Source organism: Felis catus, chromosome A1, assembly GCF_018350175.1.
Source record: "Felis catus isolate Fca126 chromosome A1, F.catus_Fca126_mat1.0, whole genome shotgun sequence".
Classification (NCBI taxonomy): Eukaryota; Metazoa; Chordata; class Mammalia; order Carnivora; family Felidae; genus Felis; species Felis catus.
In genome coordinates, this window is record NC_058368.1 from 37,403,452 (window position 1) to 37,420,888 (window position 17,437).

The following is a 17,437-nucleotide window of genomic DNA, read 5'->3' on the forward strand; positions in this document are numbered from 1 at the left end:
TTTTCTCTTGTGTGTTCCAATATATTTATTTGCTTGATAAGTATTAGAGATATTCTTTGTCCAATTACATGTTTTATTTCCAATTGAATATACATTTCCAAAAGTTTAAGATGTTTTCCAAATATGGGACTAAAGTTTTTACAAACTCACATAATTGAATGTGAGGAAATCAGGGAAGTTCTTAGGCATACACACTTAAACACACAAACAGGTACACATAAAATTTGTTTTTAGATTGTTAGCATATTAGGAACCCAAAAACACCAATAATGAATAAGATATAGCAGTTTGTTAAGGTGAATATTCAAGCATATATAATTATAAGAATACGGTAAAACCTTGGTTTGTGAGCATGATTCATCCTGGAAACATGCTTATAATCCACAGCACTTGTATATCAAATTGAATTTCAAGAACCATTGGCTCAGTTGTGATCACGTGATGTTTGGCATCATGTACTACTCCTATTGCAAGACATCACTCATTTATCAAGTTAAAATTTATTATAAATGTTTGCTTGTCTTGTGGAACACTCGCAGAACAAGTTACTCGCAATCCAAGGTTTTACTGTAATTCATGTAGTTTATGTTATATTATAAATTAATTTCCCCCTCTAAGTTTTCTTTTTTACATGTATAACGGATATTCATGTCCTTATAAGTTGTGAGTTGTGTGTGTGTATACATATGTATACATGTGTGTGTGTGTATAATTAATCATCATGCAAGTTGTATATATACGTTGTTATTCAGCACCCAAACACCCATGACATTATGTCAGATTTCTGATGAAAGAAAATTATATTTTCAGTATATTTTCAGGAAATATTTTATAAAGAGTGATTTTATATCTACAGTCTTGCCTCTAATCACAGATTGTATTTTGCTCATGCCCATAATTTTTGAACAATAATTTTAGAGCAACATCTATATGTCATGTCATTTGTATATACTTAACAGAGTCTGTGATTAAAATTACAACAATATATTCTGCTTAACATTAAAACAGTGTAGTTCTTGAGTTATTGGCAAGAATGGAGCTTGGAGTGAATGCTCATTCAAAGAAAAAAGCTTTCTTCTCTTCCATTTTTCTTTTCTGTCTCTTTAAGTTTTGGTAGATTTGGGGTGTCCATGCTATAATTTAGCATCTTCTTTTTTTTTCACATTATTTTCCAGTGAACGTACCAACTGTCTGCCTGCTGTCTTATTTTATTGTAATTTATTTTTCTTAAAACACAAACCAAACCATGTGACCCCACAGTTTAGAGTCCCTCAGTAGTTCCTCAGGGCTAACTGGGATAAAAGACTCTCTTCAGTCTGGTCCTGCCTGTCTTCTAGCCTTATCTTTCAACATTTGTTCACCAGACATTCTGTACTTGAGCTATTTGTGGGTCCTCATTAAGCCATGCGATTTCACCTTTCCAAGCCTTGCCCCTTGTTATGTTAGAAAACTGTTGTGCTCTTCAAGATGTAACTCAAAATGCTGTTACTTGCTTTCTTCCTCTGTCCTATACATATCTGTATGTGTAGCCCAGTTGCCATCAATCTATCTTTATTTTATTACTGGTGTATATATCTGACCCATACTTGATTGGGAATGCCTCTACATCTTTGCATCTCCTTAGAACAATACTGTACTTAGTGTAAAAAGATAGAGTGACTGACATTGGGGTAAATTAACTAAGTATTTATCTCACAAAACAATTGCCACTGGTAAGTTTGGACACGATTAATTTAGAATATAGGATGTTGGCTTCTACCTCTTTTTCATCACCTACATGTAGGAAGACTTTCTTTACACTGGATCTATCGCCTCATATTTGTTTGCAAGCTTCTAAATTTTCAAATATGTAAATATTCCTCCCACTTTGCTGACAATTATGTATTTAAACTCAAATTCAGTGTGTCGGAAGCAATAGAATGATATTATCATAAATATGTATACATAATATATGTTATATAAAACTTGTATAGGTTATATACACATAAATATTATGTATATATAATATGTAACACATACCACACACATATACAACATACACACATCACATCACATGAAACCATATGTGTGTGTTATATAAATTATTGTATATATATTTACATACACTTATCTTTCCAATAAATTTATGAGACTAGATATATTCAAATTAAAAAGCTATGAAAATATCTAGGATATAATAGCATGGACTATAAATGTGGAAATTGACAAGCTAATTGAACCATAACAGAGGCAGTGCTTAATATATTGTAAAAATAGAAACATATATGTATATATATAATTTGTCATAAATATACCCAATACTTTTTCCATTATTTCTGCATGTTAAAATCCACCATACTGTTAAAATATTACTAAGTTCTTAAAGATGTTTATACTATAGTTTGTAACTATTGTCTGCATGTATGATACTGCCTCTTTAATTATCGTGATCCAAAGATTTCTCTTCAGTGTCTAGATATTATTCTTAGATTCACATTTTGAAAGTCAACGTAAATAACGTCTGTTTTGACCAATAGCATAAAGTTGCTTTGAGCTACTTACACAAAACGTTTTCAATATTATTTAAACCAGTGGTTTCTAAGCGGGGGTGATTTCACTCTCAAGCAGACACAGAAAGATGTCGATTTTGATTGCCACAACTTGGGGAGGGGGTGCTACTGACATCGAGCGGGCTGAGGCCGAGGGTGCTGTTCTGTTAAGCATTCTACAAGGAACACTTGACCCAAAATGTCCCCACATTTGATCCAAAATGTTGCTGTTGCCAAGGTTGAGAAACCCTGGTTTAAGCAAGTTGTGTTCAGTCCCTACATTTGGAGAATCAATGAAGACTATGAAAAGAAGTAGCCCAAATGCCCATGTGACCTAAGTAGCCTTAAGTAGAATCCAGTTCTGTTATTATTTTGTATTTCAAAATCATTTTTTAAAAACTTTCAAAGCCTCCACCCAAGTAATGCTATTTTCCGTTTCTTTCTGAATTTGTTGATTTGGGGCCCATAATCATATCTTAATAATTCTTTACACTGGGGTCAATTCTTTTTGTTCAGGTCCATGACAGATGCATCATGTAATAAATCACACATGCCTGTGTTCAGCGAGACAGGTTTCCACAGAAACCTGTTGTAATCCACTATTTCCTGAAAGACAGCTTGTATAAAGGGTAGAATAGAACCAGGGAGCTAATCTAGTCCCTCTGGCCTGTCTAGGCAACAGCCTAACTAAATTATGCCATGTAGATTAAATAAATAAATAAATAAATAAATAAGCAAGGAAGCTATCCTTAGAAAAAAAACATATCCTACTTTCTTTAGCATCCAGTTCAACTCAGTTGAAATGATTGAGGCAGTGTATAAGTGCGAAGGAAACTAGGAACACTGACATCCTTAATTTATTCTCAAAATAAGATGTGGGATAAAAGGTACTAAACTAAATGATTTGTTGCCATGACACCAAAGTATTAGGAGTAAACTCTGAAAAAGTTGCTCTGTTAAAGTCCATTGCAAATTATGTTCCATTTGGAGTTAAAAATGTGTTCTGAGTCTCACTCTCAGTATACTTGTAATTAGCTTTTAATCAGTTTATTAAATGTGACTCCTAGTAACATTTGTAATTCCATTTTAGATCTATTTCTGTGAAGAATTTCACATAAAGTCCCATTTATATATGTGTGTGTGTGTATCTTGGACTGTGCATATATATGGTACATGTATGTGTGATATATATTTGATATGTATGTGTGTGGATATTTATACTTAAAATTGCTATAAATATAAATACTTACAAATATAAACTTTCATCCCCTTGAAGAATAACTACAATGAGGGATGCTGGACACTTGTGTTATAGTTATTTATTCCTTTACGGAAAACCATATACTGAATTAGCTGGGAGGTAGCTTTGTGGTACATATTGAGTCACATTTTTTGTTTGTTACTTCATACATTTTAAAATGAAGCCACAGAAGGTATTTTAAGACAGTATTATAAAAACCCTAATCTTCATTGAACGAGGGATAGTTTTTTCAGTGAAAACAAATATTTTAATCCATATTACCTGCCTTCAAGGAAGATATAATTTGTTGCAGTATATTGTCAACAAACTATTTTAAGACAAGTCAGAATAAAGAACATCTTATAATAGAGTTAGAAGTAAAATGCAATAAGATGGAGTAATTGTATCTGATTGGGCTTAAAACAATCATTATTACAAAGATGACTTTTGAGCTAGGTTTTGAAGAATTAGGAAGATTTCCATAAATAAAGGATAAAGGTATCAAGATGCAGTTTCAGGCAACACATTCCTTCTTACAGTCAATTAAATTTAGCTTCTGATATAATGCATTTTGTTCTCTATAAACTTTCAATAAGAATGTGAGATCATAGTTTATCACAGTCTGATCCTAATACATGAGGCTAAGTTCAGATAAATTGTCCTAGCCTCTGTACTTTAATTTTTAGAATACGTACCATTTGTCACCTAAGTTAGCTCATAGTAAAATAGTAATAAATTATAATAATTTCTAAAAGTAGACACTCTGACTTTAGTTTCTCATGACAAAAGCATGTATTTTGTGTTGTAGTGCGGTTAGTAAATTTATTTCTCTTCGTTTCATTATGGTCTCTAAGCACACAGAAAAGAGTCTCTATAGTTTTTTTCAGCTTACATATGATATAGCAGGCAAAGTAAGGGTGGAATGGTCAGTAGAAGTGAGATCGTGCAAGGTTGTACAATTAAGTTAAAAAAATCTAAAGTTGATGCTAAGAGTGGGTGACTTTACGTCCCACGAAAGATAACAGATGACATTTGACTGCTTCTACTAGTCCTTACTAAGCTGTGTACTAATTTATGTGACCCTCCCAGGTAACAAAAATGTTTTAATCCAATTATGCACTAACCAATGTCTACTGTTGAGCATTCTATCCCCCAGAGGATGGACAAAGGGAATAACTCTCCTTATAATTCCTGTTAACATCTCTCCTAGTATGCTAGGAACCAGAGGAATCCGGTTCCTCTGCCAGGCAACATAACCTTTTCTGCTAAGTGTCAGGAAATATTACAGCCTAACCACCTGCAAAATTGTAATGAAGGTAGAGAATAGTATTATAATTGAATATACTTGATACTTTATTCTCATTTATTGCTCTTTTTCCTCCACTTAGAGCACCCACTCTTTCTTTCTGATTCCCTTCCACCTCCCTGACTACACCATCTCTGTAATTGTGGCTGGCTGCTTCCTTTCCCCCTTCCTGAATGGTATTCATGTCTTGTGGCTACAGATGCCATCTCATTACAAGATACTCTGTATCCCCATGGCTTTAAATAAATTCTATATGGTGATGACTTCCAAATGTATAGCCCAAGTTTCTGCCACCTCTCTTCACCACATACTATTTTTTCAAGTTTGGACTCCTATAGTCTACTTCTTCCTTAGTGTCACTGTGATAATGATATTGCATACCTAGTAGGCATCTTAGTTGAATATATCCAATACCTAACTCTTGATTCTACTACCCCACCCCCCCTGCAGTTTTCCCAATACCAGTATAACACCATCATTTGCCAGTAGCTCAGGCCAACACACTGACAGCGTTCTTGATTTGCGTCTTTTCTTCTCAACCCACAGTGAACTGATTGCCCTTTCCTATGGCCTCGACAGTCAGACTATGGTTTCAGTCTCACTGATACCATTTCTGCTAGTACAGCCTTAATGCTTCATCTCTTTCAAGGAATTGGAAATAGTCTTCTAACGGGTATCTCCTCATCCTCCTTCTACCTCCTTCTGCCAGTGTAACCCAGCTCATTTCCTCTTCAGGGTCTCTGAACTAGCTGGTCTATCTGCAAAATATTTTTCTCTTTTACATCTTTGCATGGCTCGTACCCTCATTTATTTCAAGTCTCTGCTCAAATGAGACCACTTCAGAAAGAGCTGGAATGATTGCCCTTTGTGAACTATCTTCCACCCTAATTACTTTTTTATCTGCTGTCTTTGCTTCATTTGTCATCAGAGTATTGACATTTTATTATGTATTTCTTTATATTTTTATTTGTCATCTGCCTCCTTCACTGTTATTGAAGTGTTATGAAGGCAGGGATTTTTCCTGTTCCACTTCTATAGCCTAAGAACTTAAAATACTACCTATTAATATTCAGAATTATTTGTTTAGTGAATGAATGGGACATTCAAGGGATTTAGAAAGTCAATTATTTTATGTTTGACATGACTCTCTGCCTTAAATCTTTACAATTCCATTGGAAGGAATATAGGCAAAATATTTAAGGATAAAGGAAGGCAGAACATAACAGCATTCTCTGATTAGTTCCACTAATGATCTTACACATTTGCCTGTGAAAAGCCTGCTTCTAAGTGAACATTCATGTTTTATCTGTTGCCCTTATGTTTGTATTAATAGCCTTTAAAGAGTGCAACCAGACTGCCTTCTTCCTAAGAGTTTTATTTCCTCATGCTGAATGTAGGACTTTTATATTTAGAAGCACAAACTCTTCCCTAATTATATACAACCTACTGTTCTAAATTTTGCATGCCACTTTGCAGTTTAGTGCTATGCGATTTACTTGCTACCAATTTTGGTGTCAGAAATTTGACATCTAGATTGCTTTTGAAAAGTAATGGTAAAGTGGATTTAGTACTGAATGAGACTTAGCATCTGCTTTCTTGGCTTCTTTTTAATTGTTTTTTTTTCTTTCACTTACATGTAATGATCCACCCACAATGTCATGATAATAGGTCAAATACTCATCATGACTTATAAATGAAGAGAAAATACTTTTAACCCTCAGTCAGCTAATTTTGCTGAGATATTTTTCTCAGAAAACAGAGGAATAGAATACAACTTGTATAATTTGCTAAACACCCACACATTAATTCATATTTATTAAATATATTATAATTTATAGAAAGAACCTAGCAGAAGAAACCAATGTGTATTATGGAATTCTGCCATTAGCCAGATTCATATCATGGTTTTGTGGTTTGAATTTTAGCTAACAAATGAATTATTCCTAACTATTGAAGAGCATCACTTATATTTGTAGTCATATGTTAGGTCTCTATCTCTTTCTTCTATCTGTCTATCTATCTATCTATCTATCTATCATCTATCTCTATAAATATACATATACTTATAGGTATACACATACATATACATATGTGTGATATATAGAATTGTGTGTGTGAATGTAAATATGTATAAATATTCAATCAACAAAACAGTCATTAAAATTCATAGCTCTTAAAGTGAACAAAAATTCAAATCCTTCCTGTTTTGCTTAATGCCTGTTCAATTCACTAATTCATAAAATCAGGTTTGTGGGCATTATGTTAAAATACTGCAAAGCCTCTATGGTAAAATATGGTAATACCTTTTAATAGGACATAAATAACAGTATTATTCAAAATTTCCCTTAGGGTGTTGCCTAATTTTAGTTAGACCATGAGGCAGCTTGAAAAAGGGCAAACTCATTAAAGCATTTCATTGTGAGTATTTTTTTAACCTGTAAAATAAGATTGAAATTACTTTATTTACAGTTTTGCCTCTGAGCTATTTTTTTCCTTCATTGTAAAAGAGAGCAGCTGGTGGTATTCCCAAATGTTAGCCTAACTTGAAACATTCTCACACTCCTTTTTGCTTGTTTGATATTATCTTTAGATATCACAGCTACATAATAAGACTGTCCTTTGGCATTTGAAAATTAAAGATGAGAAGGGCTCAAATACTTACACATTTTAGAATATGGGCAAGTGAAATTTCCCTTGCAAAAAGTCGTGTTTGATATTTTTCTTATTTCCCACTAATTCCATGATTTATAAGCTAAAACATTTGTTTCCTGTTTACAGACTGCAATCCAGCTTCACAGATTACCACTGTCAATTTCATATTTGATTTAAATAGGCTATATATGTTGTTGCAAATGACATGATCTCATTCTTTTTTATGGCCGAGTAATATTCCATTGTACGTATATATACTGCTCCTCTTTACCCCTTCATCTGTCAATGGACCTGGGTTGCTTCCATATTATGGCTATTGGAAATAACACTGCAATAAACATAGGGGTACATGTATCTTTTTTGAATTAGTGTCTTCATTTTCTTTGGGTAAATACCCAGTAGTGGAGGTACTGGATCAAAAAAGAATGAGATCTTGCAATACGAAAAAACATGGATGGACCTACTACTTACGATGGACCTAAGTAAAATAAGTCAGAGAAAGGCAAATACTGTATGATTTCACTTATATGTGGCATTTAAGAAACACAACAAACAAAAAGCAGACAAACAAACAAAAAAACAGACTCTTAAATACAGAGAACAAACTGGTGGTTGCCAAAGGGGAGGTAGGCAGAGGAATGTGTAATAAAAGTGAAGGGGATTGAGTACAGTTACTGAGATGGGCACTAAGTAATGTGTAGAAATGTTGAGTCATTATATTGTACACCTAAAACTAATATAGCACTGTATCCTAATTATACTTCAATTTAAAAAAAATTACAAATAAATAAATAAATGGAAACTATAAGATTTTTTCAAAGTCAATACAAGATTTCAGGTTGTTTTTATTTTAATTTTTTTTGTACAGAACAAAACGTAATAACCTGATTCTTTCTTCAATAATTTTGTTGCTTGGTACATGTTCTTGTCATAATTTTCAATTATCTCAAATTTTATATCTTTTTTTTTGAGAGAAGTATCTCTCAGAGTAAATTAGCTCAATTTTTTTTTATTGTGAAAGTTTAGTGATATAATTAATGATAACTGGAAATTATCTTATAAATGTCCAGGTAGAAGCACAAAACGTAGCCATTGAAATTCCATTAATTTTTACGTTATGTGAAATTTTTAAAATGTGAGTAAATCCTGCCTGTGAAAGATAGAACACACTTCTATAGCACACTTACATCTTTTGTTTTCATTGAAATATAGCTGACCTAAAGTGTTACGTTAGTCTTAGGTATACAACATAGTATTTGAACAATTCTATACATTACTCAGTGCTCAGCACTGTAAGCATAGTCACCGTCTATAGCTCACCTGTAACTGAGAACTGTTTCTGGTGTCTGATATTTGGCATGCAAAATGATTATAAAGTGGTGCTCCTCTTATTCCAGATCTTCTTTTAGAATATGTTTCCAAAACATATCAAGCAAACATTCAGTAAGTACAATGCAAATAGATTCCTTTCTGGGAAAAAAAAATGTTCAGTTGCTTGATTTAGTTTATTATTTTCCTTAATGATAAATTCTACTGTCATTAATATTTATTCATAATTTTTGACAATTTCCACTGCAGTCCTTCTACCATAGAATATTTCTCAGTGTCTCACGCCTCTTTGGCCAATTCTTACTTCACATAAACTGCTAACCCTTATTATCAGTCTAAACCAGAAAGTAGAAAAAGGAAGGAAACTGAATGCGTCATTAATCAACACATTCTGTTTTTTGTTACTTTTTTATCAAAGCCATCTTATGCAAATAATAATTATTACTGAATCTCTATTCAAAATGGAAGCTATCCAGATGAAATACAATTTTGTTCTGGCATTAGGTGGGATATTTTTTGTTTTGTTTCCTGTTTTTGTTGTACAAGTGCAGGAAATCCACCTGAAATAGCAATCAAGGACTTATCCTACATAATGGTAATATCTCATGGTTTGTTATGGCTTCAGGCAAGGCTTGGTCCAGTGGATAAAACAATTTCACCAGGGCTCTGTTTGCCTTTCTCTATCTCCTGAATTTGCCTTCATCTGTCATGGCTTCATTTGGTGGCACACTCTCTCTGAAGTGGGGAAATGGCTTATGGGGTCCTTATAGCAGCCCTATGTGCATACACTTCTGTACATGGTTCTTCCTGCTTAAAGTGTAGAAAGGGGGAAAAAATTCACACAGAAATGATTGGAATTGAATAGTTCAGAAGCCTACTAAGAATTTGAGAAAATTATTTTGGCAAAAAAGCCACGAATTTGGAAGAAAAAGCTTTGATGGTTCAAGCCTAAACTCATATCATGAGCCCCCAAACTTGCATGGGAAAGTGAGAACGGCATAGTGCCAAGGACATCACGTTCAACAAAACCCACTTAAAATATTGCAACTGCGAATAATGGATAAAGAAAACTTTCCTAGATAGTGGAACTAGGGGCCTATACATGACCAAAACTTACTCAAGAAGATTCTTCCAGGGGCGTCTGGGTGGCTCAGTCAGTTGAGCGTCCAACTTCGGCTCAGGTCATGATCTTACAGCTCGTGAATTCGAGCCCTGCGTCAGGCTCTGTGCTGACAGCTCCGAGCCTGGAGCCTGCTTCAGATTCTGTGTCTCACTCTCTGCCCCTTTCCCACTCACGCTCTGTCTCTTTCTCTCAAAAATAAATAAATGTTGAAAAAAAGAATATTCTTACAGAAAACAGAATCACAGTTTAATCAAGGGACTTCTTTCATGTCCATGACAATGAATTCTTATATCACCTGCCCATCAGGATTCCAAACTTGCTAAATGGTGCGCCTCTAATTTTTCCTCTACCACGTGGAAGTGTCTTTTGCAGTTATCCTGATCCTAGTATACCAGTTAGTAGGTAATTTATCTCTTAGTTCATAGAGCTTGAAAGCATTGAGTTGCTATGAATCTGTTAGGGAAGACTACCCATCTTCCAGAGACTATAAATATTGAGCTGGATTCAGTGAATTTGATGAGACTTTGGATTTTTTCCCTTGGGGGTAGAATTAGTATGTTCTATATGTGAGAAGAAGAGAGCAATGGGCTATTTGGTGACCACCAAAGCAGACTGGCAAAAAAATGCTGGTATTTACCACCATTGATGTTTTTGTCTTTTCCTAGACACACAGCTAGATCACATTTCCCCACTTATTTCAACTATATGAGTCATATAACTCTTTGCCATTGGAATGTGATGTGTATTATACCCAGGACAAGATAATTGAGAGTGAGTATGCTTTTTTTGTTTTAATTTTTTTTCTTCTTTCTTATCTGCTGGCTATAGGTAACAGGCATTAAAGGGTGCTCTGAAGACCTAGAATATGACAGAAGAAAAGAACCATGTGTCTCAATTCCATAAAGAAGGGTCCTGGTTACACACATCAAGCTGTGATGTATACAAGAAATACACTTGTATGTGTGTTAAACCACTGCAGTTTGGTGTAGTTTGCTTTTTTGCTTTACTGATGATTGAGAAATTCAAAAGAAGAGAAATCTAGGTAAGTATACCTAGGTTTGATAAACCTAAGAGAAGAAGTACATGAAATAGAAAACAAAAAGCAATAAAAATGGAATGTATCAACTAAGTCATATTTGTTTCCTTGAAAAGACTGATAAAAAAGAATCCATTTGGCATTCCTGATAATTAAAGAAAGAGGGAAAGGCAAAGAATAAAAGATAACTACATAATATGGAGTATTAAAGAGTAATGAAAGGTACATTAGAGAAACTTAAAATATGACCTAAAATTGTATGTCTTATCTGTTGAATCATGAGTTATATTTTCAGTGACAATACGAATGGTCATGATATTAGCCAATTGTTTATTTTATTTTCAAATGGAAAATGTCATAAATACTTTTGCTTCTCTCAGTGAAAAATATTTTTATGGCTTTGGAAGATGTTCCCCCACAATATAAGGGCATTTTTCTGAAGCACACATTTGAAAGAAAGAAATTTAATATTTTTACAAATATAGTCAGATGTTGTAGCAAATAAACATATTTCTCCATCACTGCCTGTGAATGATTATATTATATCATTCAACAACATATTAAGCCTATACGATAAGCTTGATGTGTTGTGGGAAAGGGAGATGAAAGATTTTATTACAAATTTTTAAGTAAATAAAAGCAAATTTTATGGTTTTTTCCCTACTGTTTTCCTTTATTCTTTTCAGAATGATTTACTGGGAACCAACTATATTCCAGGTGCTTTACTACACATTAGGTTATAATATGAAGAAGATACCTGTGCTTGTGACTTCTACTATTCTCTTCTTCTCAACCCCAAATATGTAGCCTCATGCACGTAGACCGTGATGCAGGCCCAGATCTATCCTTGGCTAGATAAAGGCAATTATTCAGATACATGAATTAGAATTTTGTGACTTTAGAGCATAACTGTTTGAGTGTAAACAGTAGAGTCTAGAATATATTCTTTCATTTCTGTCCTGAATTACCTACCTTAAATGTTCTATTGATTGTGCTTGATCTCTTCTATAGTTTTAATCACTGTGTATCAGACCCCTCTAATGCACCACATCATCAGATCCTCTACATCTTACCTGCTTCCAGGAATTTTTGCCCATTTGTTCCAAGCCAAGTATACAATGTGCTAATGAACTGTTTGAATCCTGACCAGCTTCCATGGGGGAACCATTCCTGAGCTGGTGTATCTCTCACATCCTGCCCCAGAACTGCCTACTAATGATGAGGCTTGAGATGCCAGGGGCACCTTTCACGCACAGCCTGAGAATTCAGTCTGTGGAATGACACTGAAAGCAATGGGATCACTGGATCAATTCATCTCCCCTGTTGTCTCAGGACTCCTTGAGATGTACTTGGTTGGACCTTTGAGAATGAGCTAGCATTCATGCTTGTTGGCAACCAGTGGTCAGCCCAGTCATAGATGTTTAATTGGTTTGACTGATTGACTTCCCTTTTTTCTCCCTTTCCTTCCCTGAGAATTTAGTTCCTAGTAAAGTAGTAGCATACAACCCTTTGCCTCAGTATGAGCTTTCTAGGCAATCCAAGAAATTCTTTCTGCTGATTCTGATACATGGATTTAATCTCTGGAACCTAATAAGTCCCTCCTCGGCCCTTGACCTCATCTGACTATCATTATAGGTTGAGTTTTCATAAAGTTGTTATGTTTAGGGCCTCTTCTAAAGCCTAGTGCCTAGTATATCCACATGACCTACTGATATAATTTTTTTATTTTATTTTTATTCTTGAGAGAGAAGAGAAAGAGAGAGAGCAGGTAAGGGGCAGGGGCGTGGGGAACAGAAAATCTGAAGCTGTCAGTGCAGAGCCAGATGCAGGGCTCAAACTCACAAACCGTGAGATGATGCCCTGAGCCGAAGTCAGACTTAACCAACTGAGCCACCCACATGCCCCTGATATACATTTAAAGTCCCACAAAAACTAGCCCTACTCCAGGCTATTACACTGTCATTTGGCTTTCAACACAGTCCAACTTCTTGAAGATTCTTTACCACTACCTGCCCTTCTTTAGATTCAACTATGACATGTTCCAACACCACCAAACCATTAAAATTGCCCTTATTAATTTCCTCAGTGAGCTCTTTCTCATCACATCCAATGGATACTATTCTGCCCCTTATTTTGCTTTTCTTCCTCACTTTTAAAAACATTGCTAGTCACTCCCTCTTCCAATAAACACTGTCTTCCCTTGTCTTCTCCAAAACCATGCTATCTGGACTTTTCTTACCATTCTTTCCCAGATTTTGTTTTGACTCTTCCCTACATACTTATTACTTTGGGGATCTTAATTTTTGTTTTAGTTTTTCCCTTCTCTTCTCCATCCACATATGAATCCATGTGATGTTATATAGCCCCTATGATATTTATCTATTTAAAGTTGATTCCCAAATAAATACATAGAGTTTATGTTTCTCTCCTGATTTCTAAATATGTATACCCAACTATTAGCATCTTTACTTGAAAGGTGTCAAATGGAAACATTTTTGAGTATGTGTAAAAGAGAACTTATCCTCTTTGTCCCCAAATCTTTCTTTAGTTTTCTTTCACAGTTGATGGTACTACTCTCCATCCAATTAGCCAACCCAGAAACCTAGAAATTATTCTTGTTAATATCCTTTGTCAATACTGTCTCAGATTTGGTCAATCACCAAGTAAACTAACTTTGATTTTCTAAAAGTCTTTCAAATATATTATTTCTATTCTCTTCCAAGTTCAAGTTCCTTGTTATGGCTCACAGAGCCCACCCTTAAACTTCCTCAGTCTCACGTATTGCTACTTCTCGCATACGTGACTCCAGTCATTTAAATATTCTATAAATTCCTTGGGCGTCCTAGGTTTTGTAGGCATTTCAAATGCTATTTTTTTTTTCGAACTGGAATATTTATTCCCTTTCAATCTCTCATCCTTCCACCTTGTCTTGTGGAATAGAACATCAGAAGTTGGGTAGAAGTGTGCCTCTTCACCACCATTCTCTTGTTTTTTGTTTTCTTAACCTTGGTGGGCTTAACAGTTGAATCTATGGTTAATCAAGTTTGTGGCTTCTCTTATATCAGGATATTTCTTCATGAGAAATTTATTCCCAGTATTAATCTCTGCCCCTTATTTCCTTCTCACAAACAATTAAGAGTATTTAATCTTGTTTCCAATGGAGAAAACCTAAAATCAGATCCAGTTACTGAATAAGCCTGAAGACTAAAGTTTAAGTTGATGTCTATTCTTTCAGTCCTATAGTAATGTTACACTGATATTTTCAATGTAGGAATGAAATAGTACATGCAACAACCACCATATAATGTACATACACAGTAGAGAAGTAAAGTAGAAAGGTAAAAATGAAAATAAAGTATATTATACAGTAAGCTAGGAAAAAAAGAAGCTCCAGTTATATTTCATTTAACAGTCATAAGTATAGAACTGTGTTTATGGCTTCATTCCTCTGCTATACATATTACTGTGCCTTTAACATTCAGTTATATTTTCAGTTGGTGTGTTTCTTTTGCAACCAGGGTAACCTCACACTTTCATCTTTGTGTCATCAAGGTTCATTGGACTCAATGTAATGTTGAAGTTTTTTATTGCACAATTCTAATGATTTATAAAGACTGATCTCTTACAACTTTTTTATTTTAAAAAACAAAGAGGAATTTTGAAATATTTTGTAATATTTGTATTCTAGGAACTGTTTCAGCATCACTCATCGATTATTATCCCATGCTTAAAAATGACCAAAATAATAAGGAAATGGACAAAGAATGGAATCACCCAGAAGGATCATGCAAGGATCATTACTGTTTTATCATCTGTAAGTTTTCTTATTGTATTAACAAAGTATTGCATTACTTTTCACAGAGATACAGATTTCATTTTGGAAATTTTAAAAACTTTTCAGGTGCCTGGGTGGCTCCATTGGTTGAGCATCTGACTTTGGCTCAGGTCATGATCTTACAGTTTGTGAGTTTGGACCCTGGTTGAGTTCTGAGCTTATCACTCAGAGACTGGAGCCTGTTTCAGATTCTGTGTCTCCCTCTCTCTGCCCTTCCCCTGCTTCTGCTCTGTCTCTCTGTCTCTCTCTGTCTTGGTCTCTCTTTCTCTTTCTCTCTCTCTCTCAAAAATAAGCACTTAAAATTTTTTTAAAAATAAAAACGTTTCTTACTTTTATTAAATTGTTGAGAATTCAAATTTTTCAAAAAAAAATTCTGCTTGTGATGTTAGTGAAAAATAAATGACAAAAGAAGACATTTCACAATCCTGAGATAAATGCAGAGACCCATAGGAGCACTCAGATTCTAAGAATGAGGATGATACTGATTGCATTTTAATAGTCTTCATATAATGCTCTCCTAAATTGATTTCTCAAATGGGTAAAAGGCTGAGGGATTTTTCTTTCTTTAATCTTCTCTGAGAAATAAGAATGGGGAATGGGGGGTGTATACATTTTGAGGAAAGTGTGGAATATTTTAAATAGCCACTGAGATGAAAGGGAGAGTAAGATCAACCAAAAGCAACACGGGATTGTTCGTTTTTTGTCGCTGATCATCAAAGTGTGAGTAGACCTTCCAACCTGTTGTATGCTTTTTTTCCTGCAAAAAATACTATTACAATGATGTCTTTATGCTTATTTTACTAATCCTGAGCTCTCAGGTATAGAAAAATGGATTTAGATATCCTCTCCTTACCCATTCTTTACCTCTTCCTAAGAGGAAGCAGGAACATTTGTCTTCTCATTCCCAGAAAAGAAAATCTGTTTAGTTCCAAGAGGAAAGTCTCGTTCTAGATTTATAAGGTCCCTCAACCAGGAAGAATAGAGAATTTGGAAGTAGCTTTTGATGATTTCTTCCAAATTTTTAAGGTACTTGAAAGCTCACATACACAAAACTTTAGGTCTCTCAAACTTTGAGGATCCAGCTTTTCCTGTCTCTGTGCTGATAAAAACATGAGGAGTTAAGTTATTTCTGTTTCTTAAGTTCTTAGTTCGTTTCCATACATCTTGTACTTTTTGGTAACTAGGAATTTGGAATGTGGAGCTTTTATCTATAGAATGTGCCTGATGTCTTCAGGTAATCATTAACAAAGTCCATTCTCATTATCAAAAGCGATATCATTGGATCAAATTAAACAGTCAGCCTAGTAAATTATACAGTCAGCCTAGAATTTTTATGGAATTATAGAATTCTGTAAAATGCTCATGTAAGTGTCAGTTTATCACTAGACAGACACCCTCATGATCACTTTAGGCAGAAGAAAATGTAAATTGGGCAAACTATTATGCTTATACAATCAGGATTAACTGATACCTTCTTGGGACAAGTAGTATAATTACCTTCTTTAGTTCAGATATTTCTATACATGGTTGTAGTGAAGAGCTAACCAATATTTATTGTAGAAGTTGAGAACAGCTGAATGGATTAAATTAGACAATTACCAGCTGTTACATCAAAAATTGGCTGGAAGTCATAAAAGAACCACTCAAAAGGCCTAAGAGAATTGTAGCACATGGCTAGGCACTCAGGTGTCACCCAGAAATGCCATGGCTGTGGTCTTTCTCCATATAAAAAAGAGAGAGAAAGATTTATCAAGTGAATGAATTTGGCAAAATAATATTCAACTTTTATGAGGATTTACAAACCTCATTTCCGATCCCAGTACTTAGAATCATGGGATTTTGATAATAATCACAATTATTTTGTGCTAACAGCTATATGTAAATTGGATAGCCAGCTTTTCAAATGCCTTTATGGACTTAAAATACATATAAACTGTATCAACACTCTATTAAAGAGTTACATGAGTATTCTGAACCACTGGTGATAATGTTCTTACATTTTTGTCATTGATGATTACATTTCTGTATTTCTCTCACTGCTGATTATATCTCTGGGAGTGTTGGTTATTTCTTAGCACCACTGATTACAGAGATGCGGACAATTTGAAGTTTCCCCCATTATAATTAGTTCTCCTTTGATGGCATATTTTTCCACTGTCATTGCTTGCATAGTGTGGCACTTGTTGAGATGTAAGTGAATAAATTGCTCTTCATAAGGAAATGATCAAGTACTTCCATTTATGATGTAAATAAATAAGTTGTGATATAGGATTTTTGGTCGATCATAGTAATTTATTAAATTATATTGATACACTTCGGGGGCGTTTAGGTGGTTCAGTGGGTTGAGCGTCTGACTTGAGCTCCAGTCATGATCTCACAGCTTGTGGG

The 17,437-nt window shown here is 34.5% G+C and overlaps 1 long non-coding RNA gene across 1 annotated transcript in view; it reads left to right on the forward strand.

Moving 5' to 3' along the window:
* LOC109498314 overlaps positions 1 to 17,437 on the forward strand; it is a 76,649-nt gene that overhangs the window by 45,497 nt on the left and 13,715 nt on the right. Inside the window, exons 6-7 of the long non-coding RNA XR_002741367.2 lie at positions 11,007 to 11,220; positions 14,903 to 15,028. This is a non-coding gene — a long non-coding RNA (uncharacterized LOC109498314). The remainder of the gene's footprint in view (positions 1 to 11,006; positions 11,221 to 14,902; positions 15,029 to 17,437) is intronic.